Raw genomic sequence first — 18,604 nt, forward strand, 5'->3', positions numbered from 1 at the left:
CATCACGTGACAGCCCCATAAGCTTAACCAACTCAGTCTGAGCCGAAACAGAATTGATTAGTTCATCTCTCGAGTCTTCGGGTTCGAGTCGTTCGTTCATCACATGACAGCCACATAAACTTAACCTATGCAGTCTGAGCCGGAAAGAGAATTGAACGAAATGACTCAAAAAATGATTTGTTCATTTTGCTGAACGAGACTCAAAGGTCCGAGTCGGTAAAATGATCCGAACTTCCCATCATTATGTGTTAGCTGCGGAGTTCAGCTCAGAGCGAAATGAGGTGAATGGGAGGGGAGATGATGACGTGACTCCCCCACCCGCCTTAACTGTCAATCCCCCACAAACACAGTCTCTCGGAATTTGCATAAGCACCGCCCTTTACCTGCAATTTTAACTTAGTTACAAAGTGATCAAAACTCTCGTTTATATCCTGCGTCCTCTCATTAAACTTGTATCCTGCATTACCCGTGGGCAGGACAAATGCCAGCGGCAGCCTGTCTATGAACTTAATTTAAACTTTAGGTTTACACCGTGCTTTGTTTCCGAAGTAGCAGCACTCATGAATATGGTTGTATATGTCACTCGCTCGCTTATTATTGTTTCGCTGCCTTCTCAATTATATAATGCATGTTTTTTTCAGCGCTTTTTGGAGCTCTTCCTGGTTTTCTACGTACTGCGTTGACAGTCAGTTCATGTGATTACGTGGGAGGCGTGATGATGTCACACGAAACTCCGCCCCCCACGGCTTTCAAGCTCAACTGCATTACAGTATATGGAGAAATATACCTTCCAGTTACGACCATTACGCATAGAATTTCGAAATGAAACCTGCCCAACTTTTGTAAGGAAGCTGTAAGGAATGAGCCTGCCAAATTTCAGCCTTCTACCTACACGGGAATTTGGAGAATTAGTGATGAGTCAGTGAGTGAGTGAGTGAGTCAGTGAGTGAGTCAGTCAGTCAGTGAGGGCTTTGCCTTTTATTAGTATAGATATATATATATATATTGTCGCAGGTGGCTGGGTGTGGTCACCAATCAGCCACCTACTTAAGGAGCCGCCGCCCAGCAATCAAGGCTGGAGTCAGGTGAGGAGGAAGACAAGGTCGAGGCAGAGGAGGCGAGGAGAGGCCCCGTGTGTTGTGTGTGACAAGGAAGTGGCTAGTGAGAGCCTGGACTTGTGAAGGCAGTGGCTATTGAGAGCCTAGACTTTGGGGGGGTTTGGTAGTGATGCACTTGACTTTGTATATAATTGTGTAAATAAACGTGGGTGATGGAGCAAATGGTGTCTGCCTGTGTGTGTCCGGGCCGCTATCTTTCACAGTGGTGTAGCCGGCAGGATACTCCACCTGGGTCGAGGTGGGGACCTGCATTTCAGAAATATTCTGTGAAAGGCCCGGCGCAACAGGGGAGCCCACCCACGTGCCGCAAAGGCGGCGTGCACCCAACCCCGCAGCAGCGAAGTGCTGTATGGATCATTGGGGGTCTATTGAAGGACTTTGTCATTAAAGGTCGGCTCACTGACGCGGAGCCCAGCAAGGGGACTGCCGAGAAGGTGAGACTGGAGCTGTGGAAGCCACAGCAGCCACGATGCTGCCCGCAGAGACGCTCTCCAAGGAGAGAGGAGAGCGTGAAGACCAACCAAAAGTCCCTCAATGCAGGCACGGGATTGGACAGCGTGTCCTGTTCTCTCGCCAGCGATTGGGCAAAGGCGAGAGCAGGGAATGTCTGTCCCGTGCAACCAGGAAACCCAAGTTGGCCGCAGGGAAAGGCCCATAGAGAGCAGTCCGTCAGTGGAACCACACACAAGGTAAGCCCACCGCCGGCTGCTTCTCTCCTTGGCGGCTGTGTTACAGGAGCTGCAAGAAGAACTGCGCCTTGTGCTGTTGCCGCCGGCTGAGCAATGTGCCCTCCGGGTGGAGAAGCTGGACTCAGGAAGGATGGCAGTGGCGTCGAGTCGAGCGCCGCAGGCGGGAAAGTATCGGAGCACTGCAGGAGTTCCTGGACGGAGAGGTACAGCGGGGAAGGTAGGTGAGACCGACCCCGTAAAGCTCCGGACGCCAGCGGGGCCGGGTCTGCGCTCTTACAATGAGCAGATCCAAGCCACCGCGGCGTCCCACAGTAGGTGGAGGAAGCGGCTTGGGGAAGCCAGTTCCTCCGACAAGGGAGGACGTGTCGCTGGGTGCGTGCATCCCGCGAAGGGCCGGCCTCTGCGGAGGCAGAGGAAAACCCCACAGCATGGGATGTGGACTTACCTCATGGGGAAGCTGAAAGAGGGAGCAACAGAGGGCCGATCGGAGCGGAGAACATTGGCCCAGCTGAGAGGATGAGCCGAGGGGCTGCGTCAGGGCAACGCCCCCGCCCCTTGTTTTTCTTTTTTATTTACAGGCTCGGGCCCTACCCTGCAATGTGTTGGCTTGGCGCCGAGGCATCTTCGTCCTCGCGGAATGGTCCGCTGGTACCGGGAAGTCCCAGCTAGCGGGGGAGTACTGTCGCAGGTGGCTGGGTGTGGTCACCAATCAGCCACCTACTTAAGGAGCCGCCGCCCTGCCATCAAGGCTGGAGTCGGGTGAGGAGGAAGACAAGGTCGAGGCAGAGGAGGCGAGGAGAGGCCCTGTGTGTTGTGTGTGACAAGGAAGTGGCTAGTGAGAGCCTGGACTTGTGAAGGCAGTAGCTATTGAGAGCCTAGACTTTTGGGGGGTTTGGTGGCGATGCACTTGACTTTGTATATAATTGTGTAAATAAACGCGGGTGATGGAGCAAATGGTGTCCGCCTGTGTGTGTCCGGGCCGCTATCTTTCACAATATATATATATATATATATATATATATATAGATATAGATATAGATATAACTGACTGTTGTTTGTGTGTATACATAAAGTCAAAACTTGAATATATAAAGTCATTCCCAAATATATAAAGTCAAAACCTGAGTATATAAAGAATATTTCTAAATGTATAAAGTAAGTGCTGGAATATATAAAGTCAAAACTTAAATATATAAAGTCAGCGGAATATATAAAGTCAGCGCTGGAATATATAAAGTCAAATCTTGAATATATAAAGTCAGCGTGGAATATATAAAGTAAGCGCTGCAATATATAAAGTCAGCGTCGGAATATACAAAGTCAGCGCTAGAATATCCATCCATTTCCCAACCCGTTGAATCCGACCACAGGGTCACGGGGGTCTGCTGGAGCCAATCCCAGCCAACACTGGGCGCAAGGCAGGAACTAATACTGGGCAGGGTACATGCATCATTTTCAAAACATTAACCGAACAGTGTTTTTTTAATTTATTTTTCAGAATACGTTTTCTGTTAACTTAGTTCAGTTCAGAGTCGTTTCAATCAATAGATTTTGACTTTCACTTTATATATTCAGGAGTGAGTTTATATACTCCGATGTTGACTTTATATAATCAGGAATGACTTTATAAATTCTGACGCTGACTTTATATATTCAGGTTTTGACTTTATATATTCCAGCGCTGACTTTATATATTCTGACGCTGACTTTATATATTCAAGTTTTGACTTTATATATTCAGAAAAAAGTTTTGACTTTATGTATACCGACGCTGACTTTATATATTCAAGTTTTGACTTTATATATTCCGACAGTGACTTTATATATTCAAGTTTTGACTTTATATATTCTGACGCCGACTTTATATACTCATAAAATCAATGTATTTGCCTGTTTGGCACCCCATAGTATATATGTGTGTGTATATATGTACACATGTATGTATATATATATATATATATATATATATATATATATACAGTGGGACCTTGGTATATGTCTGCTTTGGAATAAGTCCAACTTGGCATACGTCCTGTTTGGACACGAAAAATTTTGCTTGGTATACGACCTTTGTTTGGAAGGTACGACTCGCGTGCTAACCTTGTTTACCTCTCTCGAGACAAATCCACGACTGCCCATGAGTGTTAGTGCGCCAGTTGCTAGCATTCAGTGAACAACCCGCGCTATAAGTCTCTGTGAACTTTCACATGTGTGATATAGCGGGTCCACAGCTCCTGTGAAAGTCCAGCCTTAAAATAAATAAATACCGCGCTCGCAGCTTGGTGAGGGGGCGTGGTGGTTATGTGGCTGAAGGTTGTCAGGGCGATTAGCGATGTGGGCGTTTCTCACCAAAGTGCACTTGTGAGGGAACCGTCCGCATTCATGATTGTTCCTGGGGCTGCTTATCTTGATAAACAGAAGCGCGAGTTGGCTTGAAGGGGAGTAAAAAGAAAGAACAGACGGGAGGTTGAGTGAGTGAGTGAGAGAGAGAGAGAGAGAGAGCGAGCGAGTGAAGTAGGCAGAGTTAACGTCAGCTGCAAGTAGGGCGACTCCCCTTTTGCGAAGCAGGGGGGCCGCCAGGTAAAAAGGCACCGGGCTTCTTCTTGTTTTTTTTTTTTTATTTTTAAAGAATGCTCCCCTCCTTGAACCGTCACCTTATCGTGGTGGAGGGGTTTGCGTGTCCCAATGATCCTAGGAGCTATGTTGTCCGGGGCTTTATGCCCCTGGTAGGGCCACCCAAGGCAAACTGGTCCTAGGTGAGGGATGAGACGAAGAACGGTTCAACAAACCTCTGATGAAGAATAAAAACCTTGGACGACGTTTTCCCTTGCCTGGACGCGGGTCACCGGGGCCCCCCTCTGGAGTCAGGCCTGGAGGTGGGGCTCGATGGCGAGCGCCTGGTGGCCGGGCCTGCACCCATGGGGCTCAGCCGGGCACAGCCCGAAGAGGTAACGTGGGTCCTCCTCCCCATGGGCTCACCACCTATGGGAGGGGCCAAGGAGGTTGGGTACAGTGTGAGTTGGGTGGTGGCCGAAGGCGGGGACCTTGGCGGTCTGATCCTCGGCAAAAGAAACTGGCTCTTGGGACGTGGAATGTCACCTCTCTGAAGGGGAAGGAGCCTGAGCTAGTGCGCGAGGTCGAGAGGTTCCGGCTAGATATAGTCGGACTCACCTCGACGCACAGCTTGGACTCTGGAACCAATCTCCTTGAGAGGCTGGACTCTCTACCACTCTGGAGTTGCCCCCGGTGAGAGGCGCCGAGCAGATGTGGGCATACTTATTGCCCCCACTGAGCCTGTGCATTGGGGTTTACCCGATGGACGAGGGTGGCCTCCTCCGCCGGGTTGGGGAAGGGTCCTGACTGTTGTTTGTGCGTATGCACCGAACAGCAGTTTGGAGTATCCACCCTTTTTGGAGTCTCTGGAGGGGGTGCTAGAGGGCATAACGAACACCATGTTCAAGCATAAGGGTGTTCATATGTGCACTTGGCACCAGGACACCCTAGGCCTCAGGTCAATGATCAACTTTGTGGTCATGTCGTCGGACTTGCGGCCATATGTCTTGGACAGTCGGGTGAAGAGAGGGGCGGAGCTGTCAACTGATCACCACCTGGTGGTGAGTTGGCTTCGATGGTGGGGGAAGGTCTTGAAATCTGGTCTGTGTCTGGCAAATAATATTGTCCAGAATCCTGCCATGGAGTTGGAAGTTGGATCTTTCGCTCAGAGCATTTGCGGTGCATTCAATGGCCTCGTAGAGTTCCTCATATCGGCTTCTATCCAATCAATGGGTTAGAATACGGTGACGTTGCCGTACGCCTGCTAGAGGGCCCTACTGACACCAACTCAAAATCTGATTGGTTGAAGCAACAGGTTAATCGACATTTATTCTGTGTTAGAGTGCCTCCACAACAGATTGTGAAAGCCTCTTTTGCCTGGCAACAAATGATGGCTGAAATATGATTGGTTAAATGCTTTAATACGAAACTCCGCCTCCTACGGCTATCGAGCTGCAGTCTATTCTCTCTGCCTGGCAACAAATTACGGCTGAAATGTGATTGGTTAAATATTTTAATACGAAACTCCGCCTCCCATGGCTATCAAGCTGCATTCTATTACAGTATATGGACGACAATACGTTCCAGTTATGTCCATTACGCGTAGAATTTTGAAATGAAACCTACCCAACTTTTGTAAGTAAGCTGTAAGGAATTAGCCTGCCAAATTTCAGCCTTCTACCTACACGGGAAGTTGGAGAATTAGTGATGAATGAGTGAGTGAGTGAGTCATTGAGGGCTTTGCCTTTTATTAGTATAGATGTACCCGTTTCAACTTACATACAAATTCAGCTTAAGTATGAACCTACAGTGCCTATCTCGTATCTTACCCGGGACTGCCTGTATTGTCACACACGAGCGAACGGGGAACAGTTTAAGGACCCGACACTCACCAGTATATGTAACCATAGGTAAGAATGGCAAAAATAATATAAACAACAGAAAAAGGGTGTATAAAACAGGTATGGTTTACATGCTTAACTATTTTTTATTATTGTTACTATATGTTATTTTTCTGCCTTTTACCTATATGTATTAACTAGCAAAATACCCACGCTTCGCAGCGGAGAAGTAGTGTGTTAAAGAAGTAATGAAAAAGAAAAGGAAACATTTTGAAAATAACGTAACATGATTGTCAATGTAATTGTTTTGTCACTGTTATGAGTGATGAGTGTTGCTGTCATATATATATATATATATATATATATATATATATATACAGTACAAGTTTGGACACACCTCCTCATTTAATGTATTTTCTTTATTTTCATGACCATTTACATTGGTAGATTCTCACTGAAGGCATCAAAACTATGAATGAACACATGTGGAGTTATGCACTTAACAAAAAAAGGTGAAATAACTAAAAACATGTTTTATATTCTAGGTTCTTCAAAATAGCCACCCTTTGCTCTGATTACTGCTTTGCACACTCTTGGCATTCTCTCAATGAGCTTCAACAGGTAGTCACCTGAAATGGTTTTCACTTCACAGGTGTGCCTTATCAGGGTTATTTAGTGGAATTTCTTGCTTTATCAATGGGGTTGGGACCAGCAGTTGTGTTGTGCAGAAGTCAGGTTAGTTGGACGATCATTTATTTTTCAACAGGACAATGACCCCAAACACACCTCCAGACTGTGTAAGGGCTATTTGACCAAGAAGGAGAGTGACGGAGTGCTGTAAATGGTCATGAAAATAAAGAAAACACATTGAATGAGGAGGTGTGTCCAAACTTTTGGCCTGTACTGTATATATTTTAAATAGAAGGAATTTTTATTTAGTCGACAGAAATATCTGGTAGGAATGCAAGTTAAATGTAGGCATCATTGCATAAATTTTTCTTTACCATAGAAATGTAAAGAGTAAATTCGCCTTACATTCCAACCAAAGATATTTGTGTCGACTAGATAGAACTTGAAAAGATATATTTTTTCGAATGTGATCGCGCAATTCAGATCGAGTTGATGCGCACTACATCAAGCCCGCGTGCTATTGTGGTTTCGCCTGCGTGCCTCAATAAGTCACACTCCCCTCGCTCTTACTTTTTTACCGTTCATCTAATGATTACACTGAGTATGGCTTTACCAAAACAATCATTGATGGCGAATAAAGTATCCATTATTCATAAAGCTTCAATTGGTGATCTGTCTTTCTGCGTTAACCGCATATTTTTTCATACGTCTCAAACCAAGGGGATGCGAGGCTAAAATGAATCGGGAAGCGCTGATATATATGTATATACCTGTATATATTGAAATAGTTTTACTGTGAAATAATGCAAAGAGTACACGACACGTGTTTCGCCCTAATTTTGGGGTCATCAGGCGTACATACTCAGTGCACCCCCTCTCGGGAATCGAACTTTGGACATCGGTGCTAGAGGCGAAGCCTCTTCCATTGTGTCACGACATGTGGTTTGTCTATTTGAGAGTATGTAGATCGGGGTATATATATATATATATATATACCCGCGCTTCGCAGCGGAGAAGTAGTGTATTGAAGAAGTGATGAAAAAGAAAAGGGAACATTTTAAAAATAACGTAACATGATTGTCAATATACAGTAATTTTTTTGTGAGTGTTATGAGTGTTGCTGCCATCAAGGATTTGATTATCATTATTTCTTTCAATCAGGTTCGTATTTGTAGGATGTGTTGTGTTCAAGTTACATTCAGTGTTTGTCAATCGTTGTAAAGATAACAGGTTTCATTCATCGATTCGTTTCTTACTGCATCAATAAACAGCTCGTCTTCCTCTTTATCTGAGACGTGACACACTGCATGCACGGGTTTTTTTTAACACTGTCTTCCTTTAGCGTTACATTGACTTTTTCCATCTTGTGCTTTGTTTCCGCAGTAGTTGCACTTATGAATATGCTTGTATTTGTCACACGCTTCATATTTTTTTGCTGCCTTCTCAATTGTGTTATTCGGTTTTTGTTCAGCACTGTTTGGAACTGTTGCTTTTTGTCTGTGCACTGCGTCAGTTCATGTGAGCCACTCGGTGTACATGCATCGAAGGTTCCCAGCTGTGCTGGTGCCATCTCGTGTGATGTCCATGGCTGTATTTAATGTTAGCTAAGACCCGGCACTTAAAAGTTTCTCTCGCAGTTTCGCTGAGTTTGTGCCAAACACCACCCTGACTATCTCATCTTCGTCTGCATAAGCACAGTCCTTCACCCGTGAATATTTAGCGGCAGTGTTTCTATTGGATTGTCGCTGACGGATGGCCTTATATGGGCAGGCACTAAATTACGTGGGAGGCATAACTCCGCCTCCCACGGCCATCGAGCTGCAGTCTATTCTCTCTGCCTGGCAGAAGTCTATTATAGTATATTGACGAAAAAATAGGTTCCAGTTATGACCATTACGCGTACAATTTTGAAATGAAACCTGCCCAACTTTTGTAAGTAAGCTGTAAGGAATGAGCCTGCCAAATTTCTGCCTTCTACCTCCACAGGAAGTTGGAGAATTAGTGATGAGTGAGTGAGTCAGTCAGTCAGTGAGTAACTGAGTGAGTCAGTGAGGGCTTTGCCTTTTATTAGTATAGATTTTATTTTTAATACTATTTTGTTCAATTCATATTTTGTTATACATATTATTTCAGCTTGCATTAGTTATTTTTGATGGTTTTGATTCTCATTTTGATATACAGTATACTGTATGTATTATTTTCGCTTACAATATTAATTCCAGCTTACAGCCTGTTTCATACTGATATATTGTTATTATAAGTGGGCAATAGCTGTAGTAGCAGTTGTTTTTCTACATATAATAATTATTACTAATTATTTCTGTTACTCAACAACATATACGAGTTATGCATGTGGATCACATGTAAGCACAGCACATACCACTTGTAGTTTGGTTCTGTTCTCAGCTAGTGTGCTTTCATTGCAGGTTATCCCTGTTTTCAAGTGGCTTTCTCTGAAGACCCCCATTTTCCTGCCACAGCCCAAAGATGTGCCTCCAGATTTATTGATGACTCAGTCTGGGTTTGTGTCCTCTTTCTCTATACTTCATGCACATGACAACTTGATAGACTGGGTGCCCATGTGTTCACTCGTTGTTGCTGGATCAGACCCCCTACAACGTTTGTCAGATCCTTGAATTAGATACATCTTGGCAAACACAGCAGAGGGCTGCTTTGCTCAACTAGTGGAAAAAGTAATTTTTGAGAGAGATAGGATAATTTCTTAGTTATTTCCCTGACTTTTACCTAACCAATCCATACCAAAAAAGGAGATCCATCTTTTCATTCAATCTTTGTGTTTTTATATGTTATCAAGAAGCCCAGAGACTATGTAGACTTCATGACATTTTTATAGTAGCTAGTGCTGCTTCTTAACTGCCATGGAGTTCTCAGTTCACATTCCAGTTTAGTTACAGTCTCTGTGAAGTCTACATATCTCCCCAGTCCATGTACTTTTTCTCCTAGTATGCCGGGTTTCTTCCACATTTCAAGAGGTGTGTGTGTGTTAGACTGATTTGTGTGGTATCATTATTAGCATTACTTATTGTCTGGCTGACATCTTTACACAAGATAACTTACAACGTTTAAAAGATACACTTCTTTTGTTTTTCCATAAAGAGAACAGGCAGGTGAAGTGATTTGCTCATGGTCAAACAGGATCAATAGTAGAATTTTAGCCTACAACCTCAGGGTCTGAAGTCCAAGGCCTAAACAACTATAGCGCACTACCTTCCTGCTATGAGTGAGTATGGGTGTTTAAAGGAGTTTGCTGTCTTAACAGCTTCAGAGGCAAAGAAGTGCACTGGAGCACCAGTTTTGATAGCAAAACAGAAAGATACATAGGCATCAGAAACATCGTGGGCCCCTATGCAGCTGGGTCCTTCGGCCAGTGCCTGTTGTTGCTTATACGTTAAGATGGCCCTGTCTTGTGGTAGACTGTTGCCATGTCCAGGGTGGTACAGATGGTACTGAATCTAATTTCATGAAATCCTGAATTAAATTAAGAAATGGACAAACAAATAAATGAGTTTTCACATCATTACAACAGTACTAGATGCATTTTATACCAACATTTTTTGTTGAAGATGCTCATGTTTCACATTTATAGTATACTGGCTGAGTTCAAGGAAGTTTAATTAATTTCTCAAAGTCCCAGTAACAAGTTAGAGGTGGAATTTGTTATTATAACCTTGAGATTTACAGTCTAAGGATTTAAAATACCTGACTTTTACCACTTTCCCTCCTAGGACCGTGGTGTCTTATTTTTAGTAGGTTCACCATTTGCCTTACTAGCATCACGGACTTGCTTGAGCTACCACAGGTTAAAACTGTACAGAGTGTCCAAAGTTCGCACTATAGCCCATGTATGTTTACACTTGAAAGCCTGTCACAAAGATGCAGCTGCAATATGCACCTCCACTTATTGACACTATCAATGTTGACTGCTACTGTGGATAAATACTTCTTGCTTTCTTTTATATTGTAGTGTTTGCACCGAGCACTGCAATGGATGGATTCTCTGCTGTTTACATGGCTCTTGAGGTGGCTCACTTTCCTTGCAAGGACTTCTCACCTTTTGCCACACTAGTTGGAAATGCATGCAACTTTGCAGGCTTTCCATTTATATAGCTGCCCCAGCCACTGGTTGTGTAAAGTCAGCTCATACTTGGGTTACACATTGCTGGCTGATGTAATTTGTAAGCACCATTACAGTATGACCCCAGGTGAGAACATAAAACACCAAAACTAGCAGGAGAGAAGTTTTACAAATGTATTCATGTGTTATAATTTTTTTCTCTAACTAAATGGTGTGTTGATATGCCTAAAACAGAAGCAAGGTAAAGTGAATATGATGCATTATACCAAAAACAACCTGGATGGATAGCAGCCAAATGGCTTTTTGTAGTAAGATGACTGGTCTGCTATACCATGCATGGTCTCTGGATGGAATTTGAGGAACAAGAGATACTGAGCTTTTTTTGTAGCTTTAAATTTATGTGCCTCCCTCCCCATTGATGGGCCAATGCAACATCATTGTTTAGGGGTTGACTCCCTGTCATATTCAGACCATGTGCCCTTTGACCAGTCCTGGCTAGGGCTTAATGTCCTTGAGCCTTCAACCAAATTCAATGTTTTATTCACATCTCTGGGCTGAATCAAACTTGTTTTTGTCCTTCCAGGATTGAAAGAAGGAGCCTAGTTAATAGATTATACTGGTTCTGACCTGGTATTTTCTGGGTTGAACCATGCACACCAAGATCTTATCTATTCTCTGAGTAAATCAGTTTACAAACAAAGTTTTCTTTCTGACTAAACTAGTGAGGTCTTCTAAATACATACTTTATCACTTCAAAAGACACATGTCTTAAAATGAAAGAAAACGTATCATAGACATACCCTATAAAAATGTGCTTGTTCTTCCCATGTGGTTTCTCATATGATATTTCATTTTTGGAGAGGATGCTGATGACATATTGTGTCTATGTGGGGTTTTCTGTAGGGAATCTGTTTTTTCTCCTATGTTCCAATCGCATGTTGGATCGGTTAATTGTCAACTAAATTGCTATTGCAATAAGTGTGTTTGTGTGTGTGTGTATGTGAATGTGTCCTGCAATGGACTGGCACCCCCTCCACGGTAGGCTGTAGGAGACTAGGTTTGATTCCTAGCCAGGTGTCTGTGTGGATTTTGCATGTTCTTCAAATGTCTGTCATAGCATGTCACTTTGCTGTTATTGCTTCGGTTACTGCCATCCAACGCCTTCGGTCTCCACCAACACTTAGCAGACTAGCCCCCGACATGCCGGGTTGACACCATGTTATTTTCATGGCAGCATATTCTTGGTCTTCCATGCCCTCTGACCCCATCCATAAGACCTGTCATCACACTGCCTTCAATGGTATTATGTAGTTGTCTCATCACATGCTCAAAATACTTTAGCTTGCGGGTTTTAATGTGACTCTGTAGTTTGCTTTCTGTTCTAACCAGCTTGTAGACTCGCTCAGTTGTCATCAGCTTTGTCCATGAGATTCTCAGCAACTTTCTGATGCATTTTTTGTCAAAAGCCTGAATGCACCTCATATCCATATGTCACTACCAGTCAGACCAAGGCTTTCATCAAGTGCAGATTTGTGTTGGTGCTGACCAACTTGTTTTTCCATATCCTTTTCAACTTATCCATCACTGCCATGCCCATGGCCAGCCACAATTTCACCTCACTTGCACAGTCAGCATGATTTCCTACTTTACTCCCCAAATACAGTGCCATCGATAACGTCTGGGACAAAGGTACATTTTTCTTTGATTTACCCTTCTGATCCACGGTTTAAAATTCCACATCAAAGAATTGTTACTTGTCCTACACCACTTGTTGAACAAACAGGCCTTAGCCTAATATTAGTTTATTATTTTTACCTCTTTTGTAAGTCACTTTGGCTGAAAGCATCTGTCAAGAAAATAATGTTAACGTAAATTCAGACGTGATTAAAATGCACAACTCAGACTTTAATTTAAGGGTGTTTGCATACACTTCAATACTTTTTCCACATGGTCCCCCTATTTTAGTGCACCATAATATTTGGAACATAGCAGTGGTTGGTATATTAAAGCAGTCACATTTAGTATTTTGTTGCATATCCCTTACATGCATGGTTCACAGACATCATCAAGTGCTGAATATCTTTTCTGGTGATGCTCTGCCAAGCCTCTAATGCAGCCATCTTCAGCTCGTGCTTGTCAGCAATCATTTTATTGTGAGTGCTTTGGTCCTTCTTAGAATCCTAAGGATGTGCTTTATGGTTTATTGACAATTCTTGTCCCAGTATGAGTAACTATGTGGGTGTGTGTGTCATTGTGCTTTGTACTGGACAAGTACCCTTTGCAGCATTATTTCCTACCTTTTGTCAGGTTCTGCTGGGATACGATGTCGTCCCCTTGACCGTGATATGCAATAAGCAGGCTTGAAACTATATTGATGGATGGATGATGATGACAGCCTGTCAGTGCTTTGTCTCATCCTTGTTGCTCTTGCTTATTTGTCTTTGTGACACTTATAAACCAGCTACCTGTGAAGACAGACCCAAGTGTTTATTTTTTGGCATTATGTAATCAGACACACTTTGAAGTACAATTACACAAACAAAAAACCCAAGCCATCACTTCTAGTTCTGCCGATGTTTTCGTAGAAGGCTAAAATGCAAACGGTAATGAAAACATATTTACCTTTTAAAGCTTAATCTGTGTTGTTTAATTGCACACCTGTGCCTCATGGCAAGGCTATGCGGCAGCAAGCTTCATTATTCAGAATTTATTGCACCTGATGTGAAATTCTTGTAAGGGATGTTGGGTTGCTATGGTGACGACCCTTGCACATTTCAGCTCTGACATCAGAAAAAAGAAATCGCATGTCTGACATTAATCTCCCCTTGCCAGTAAAGAGAACAAAGCAATATTGCGTGGCCTTCCTGGTCCTTATAATTATATTAGAGACCTCATAATTTGACAGAGAATGAGTTGTGTGTGGGCTTCCAGCTGCAGCAGTTCTGCTCTCCTGTCTCTGCACTTTTTCTTTCTCTCTCTGTCTTGATTTTTTTTTTACCCCCACCTCTCCAAATCTTTCATTTCCTCCCTGTCCCTTTGATTGCTTTTTTCTTTTCTCAAAGCTAAATTCTTTACATGCACATGAGACAGATTGGAAGATAAAACATTAATACTTTCAATTACTTCAAAACAGTGGCATTTTGAAGAAATGCAATACTCTTTAAATTATAAACTCTCCAAATGCTCACATAATGACTAATATGAGGGTGCTCAAGCGATAAACCCAAACCTAGAGGGAGTTAAACAGGCCCTGGTAAATAAAATAATGATCAATTAGGAAATAATTAAGACACTGGGGTGGTAATACAAATGGAGTGGCATGTACAATAAAATAGCAAATTCTAATGCCATTTTAAGCCTACCTGTCTGCTTTTGTTGTTATTCTGGAATTTTTGTTGATGTAGTTCTCATTATTGATTTTAATATTATGGCAACAATGTCACTTTGATGATATTTTTTTATTTTTTGGTTGGCACAACCATTTTGTGACCATTTTTCATGGCAGTATTTCTTATTGTGTGACCATCAGATGGCGCTTCAGTGCCCCAATGTTAGACGCAACTCAACCACAAACAGTTCCAAGTTCAAATTAATAGTAACTTATTAACAGTAGTGCCTACAGGCTTTAATCCACCAACAATAATGAAATGGCACACAAATAGTTTCCTTCTCCTTCCTGTCTTCCTCCTCAAGCATTGTCTAACTCCTTCCCAGCTCTGGCTCCCTGATGCAGTGAGATAGCTCCTTTGTATCTTGAACCTGGGAGTGCTTCTGGGGTCAGGAGATTAACCTGAGGAAGCACTTCTGTGTCACATGGAAGCCGCAAGCTCATTTACCATAGCTCCCTCTGGTGTCAGCCCTGCAGGTGTCTGACTTTAAAGTCAGTCAGAGTAACACTTCAGCCTCTTGTTCTGGGCGATATTTATAAAAAGCCTGACCTTCCATAACGCATCCATGTTACCAATTGGGACACTGCTTGGCCAGCTATGTCTCCACTCCAGTGGTCCTTTCATTATATCGACATGGGTAGGTAAGGAATCTTCCTCAGGCCCCATCTGGATGCCAGACCATCTTCCCTGGTACTTACAACTCTTACTATGCAAGTGAGTCACCTTGTCCCTCCTATAAAAGATGGCAGCACATAATGTAGCTTCTGGTATCTTAGTGTTGGATCTTTCTCAGAAGCAAACCTCTGTCAAGATGCTTTCCCTGACTTGTGTTTTTTCTCCTTGTGTTTAAATTTTATTCATTTGCTTATTTATATTATTTATTTTTAAATAATTCATTCCTATTTGTGTTTACTTTCGGTCATTGCCATTTTTTTCATGCTGGTCATTTTGTGTCAGTGGTTACCATGTCCTGGAGGTTATGTGAATTATGTCATTGATGCCACAATATGACTGGTGCAAAGGAACCATAATTAGCCAAATTTCACATATTCTAATTAAAAGTTTTATGTGTTTTCTTTCATTATTTTCTTCCAAGAAGACTTCTTGGTTACTAACTTCTGCCTTTCCCTTTTTGATTGTGGTATTTGAGTTATGTTTTATGTTTGACAATCTCTCCACTAGTCTTATAGTTAGTATCCCTTGCTTGTTAAATGGCTGTTCTCCTATTAACTTTGATTGCATTTTGGTGTCAACCTTAACAAACATCAAGTTGTAGTGTTAGTGAAGGAATCATCACTGAGTTAGTGCTACTTAGTGCGACTTGCACAATATTTCATTGAGTTCATCATTGTTTGTGATTTGGTTTTGGTGAATGATACAAACAAATCATTTTAACTGATTTGACTCAAAGTTCTCTCTTGACTACAATTCTGTTTGCTCCCTTTTAGTCTGTTCATTTGTTGATTATTTTCTCAGGATTCTAACATTACACAGAACACCTACCTTTTCCAAGGTGGTCTTTCCACTACCTATAATTGATAAAGGTACCTTACTATCTGTGGGGTGCCTCCTGTTCTTTTTTAACACAAAATCTGCACAGTTATCATGCCTTCCTACCTCCATCTTCTTATATATACACTAACCTTCTCCACTTCCTCTCATTAGGCGAGCCTTTGCCAATACTTTGCTGCCAACTCAATACTCTCCATGCTGGTGGACAGAGGGGTGTTTAAGCCTTGGCACACATGCACTTCTTGGGGCTAGTCTGTCAACTACCTTGGATCTTAGAGCGCATCATACAACTCTGGGGAGTATGGCTAATGCTCTACCTACTGGCATCAAGTGTTCCCACAGTTTCCCTGTGCCAAAGAAGCATTCTGGAGAAGGATGGATCAGTTATTCTCCCTGGTATGATGACACATCACACAACTTGTGAAAGAGTCATATAACACAGTTTGGTGGCTTCTGGGAGTTCCAGGGTTTTGTATAACCCCTTTTGGCATCTGTTGCACTGTCTTCTGATTACAAATGGTGATGCTACCTGGCATTCTTACACACAGCCTATAGCAGTGGTTCTCAATTATTTTCTGTCATGCCCCCCCTAGGAAGAAGAAAACATCTCGGGCCCCCCGCGCGACTATAAATAGTATAATTTGTCTATAAAATTGTTATAAGTACACCTCTGCATAACACTGTATCCTTATTAACGTATAAGAGAATAAAAAAGAAAGAAATATGGACCAATTTACAACAAAGAATAGCTTTATTAAATGTAACAGAAAAAATTTAAAGTGCATTCTAAATTAAAAAAAAAATTAAAAGAAAAATAAAAAAGCATGTTCCCCAAGGTCAAACACGCCCCCCCTTGGTGCCCCACTATTTGAGAAACACTGGCCTATAGTAACTGATAGTATTCTTGCCATTTTTGTGAAACTGCTGCCATCCACATATTGGGACAAGAATTTAAAAATGGTTGTAACCATAAGGGGCACAAGAGAGCCCCCAAACCACAGACATTGTAAAGCACCACACGTTGATAAGGTAAAAATAAAGGATTTTTATTCCTTTTTCGGGTACATGTTCACAATCCTCCCAATAACAAGTCACAATTATACAATAAATGAACACAAATCTGTCAATTCTTTCACATTCTCTCCTCCGCTGAATGTTGCCAACTGCATCCCGCCTCTGACTCCTCCAGGTGTGGAGGTGGGCTTCCATTTATGCTGGACCCTGGAATGCTTCCGGTAGCATGCCATGTCTTCCGGGAAGCACCTCTGGGCCATAATGAAAGTATAGAGGTCCTCCCCTGGCCTCTGTCGATCCCAAGGGACCTCTACAGGGCTGCATTTCCGGTCACCATTTCCCTAGTATCCCTGCAGTGTCACAACTGGATTCTCACATGAGAACCACTGTCACCTAGCACATGGGGGGGGTGGAACCATTCCCAAGTTCTGACTTCCATTTATCCATCCATTATTTTATACCAGCTGAGCACAGAGTTACCTTTCCACCCAGCTGGCCAGTCCGTCCATTGTTCCTCTCGGGCCATCACTCCTCCTTGGCCATGGTATACGCACATTGTGCACGTCCTGTTTATCTCAGTATTCTTAATGTATTTTGTGTCAGGACAATTCCCCTATTTCATTCTTTTCCTCTTCCTTTTCCATACTTTGCCTTTAGCAAAATGTATCTTTAGCTGACAAGAATCCTAATCAGGATCCAGCACACTATATGAGCTAAAGGGAGATATTTGGGTTTCCCAATGGTCATTCAGCTCTCACCTTAGTTTATAGGCTTTGAGTCCCAGTGGTACTTCTTACTGCCTGGAGCTGTAACTCGCATGAACCAAATTTCAGTGCCACTGCTGTTTAATTACTGTGCAGCCATTAATTTTGTTGAATTTTGTCTGGCTCATGTGGCTTTGGTAGAGAGCCGTGGTGAAAGCTGCTACTCATAGTCATGACTACTGAACTGTGAGCAGATTCTGTGTCCCTGCTCACTTCTGCTAATACGTATAAAGGAGTTTATACCAGAATGGAAGGTGAGCACCATGTGTTCATCAAGAAAACTGCATGCTTTAGTGTCTGATAATCTGAAAGCATGTCCTAGGATATGAAGGGAATTTAAAGCACAAATAGTGTTGTATATTAAAAACATAGAATTAAACAAAGGATTTCTTCACTTTACTCCGTACTAGATTTCATCTGATATATGCTACTGAAATATTCATTTATCTGTTGAATTCATCTGTTCAACCTCTAATTTATATTTCAAGCTAGCAGAACTGACAGTAGTCAAGGAAGAGTCCTTAATACAGTGCCAGTCTATCACATCGCACCTATAAATCTATTCATTTTCTATCCCACTTATCCAGTTCAGGGTCACATGGAGCCATTGCCCATCTGAGCATCATTAGGGATAAGGTAGGAATCAGTGCATGGTCCATCAGTCCATTACAGAACACACTCACTTGCCCACATACCCTAACTCCAATTAAAGTGACCAATACACTTGATAAGGAAAACTATCTGAACACAGGGAGAACATGCAAATGCCACATCTCAGACTGGAGCTCACCACATTATGTTTTTATATAGTAAATCATGCATGAAGAAAACCTCAGGTAACAAAGGAATTGAGATAACCAGCCTTTAGGTAGAACTATTGGCATGTCTCTCTCTTTGGCAGCAATGGAATCTCGGTAGTAACTAATATTATTGATCAACAGTATATTAGAGCTGCATTATAATTGGAATAAACCATCTTTTCTGTTGGGCCTTTTCAT

General features: G+C 42.5%; 1 long non-coding RNA gene across 1 annotated transcript in view; it reads right to left on the reverse strand.

Annotated features, from left to right (window-relative positions):
• The window catches only part of LOC120539357, a 34,871-nt gene extending 21,019 nt beyond the window's left edge, over positions 1-13,852 (reverse strand). Inside the window, exons 1-2 of the long non-coding RNA XR_005635591.1 lie at positions 13,550-13,852; positions 13,225-13,392 (exon numbers count right to left, since the gene is read on the reverse strand). This is a non-coding gene — a long non-coding RNA (uncharacterized LOC120539357). The remainder of the gene's footprint in view (positions 1-13,224; positions 13,393-13,549) is intronic.
• Positions 13,853-18,604: the final 4,752 nt, after the last annotated feature.

This window comes from Polypterus senegalus, chromosome 11 (assembly GCF_016835505.1).
Source record: "Polypterus senegalus isolate Bchr_013 chromosome 11, ASM1683550v1, whole genome shotgun sequence".
Taxonomy (NCBI): domain Eukaryota; kingdom Metazoa; phylum Chordata; class Cladistia; order Polypteriformes; family Polypteridae; genus Polypterus; species Polypterus senegalus.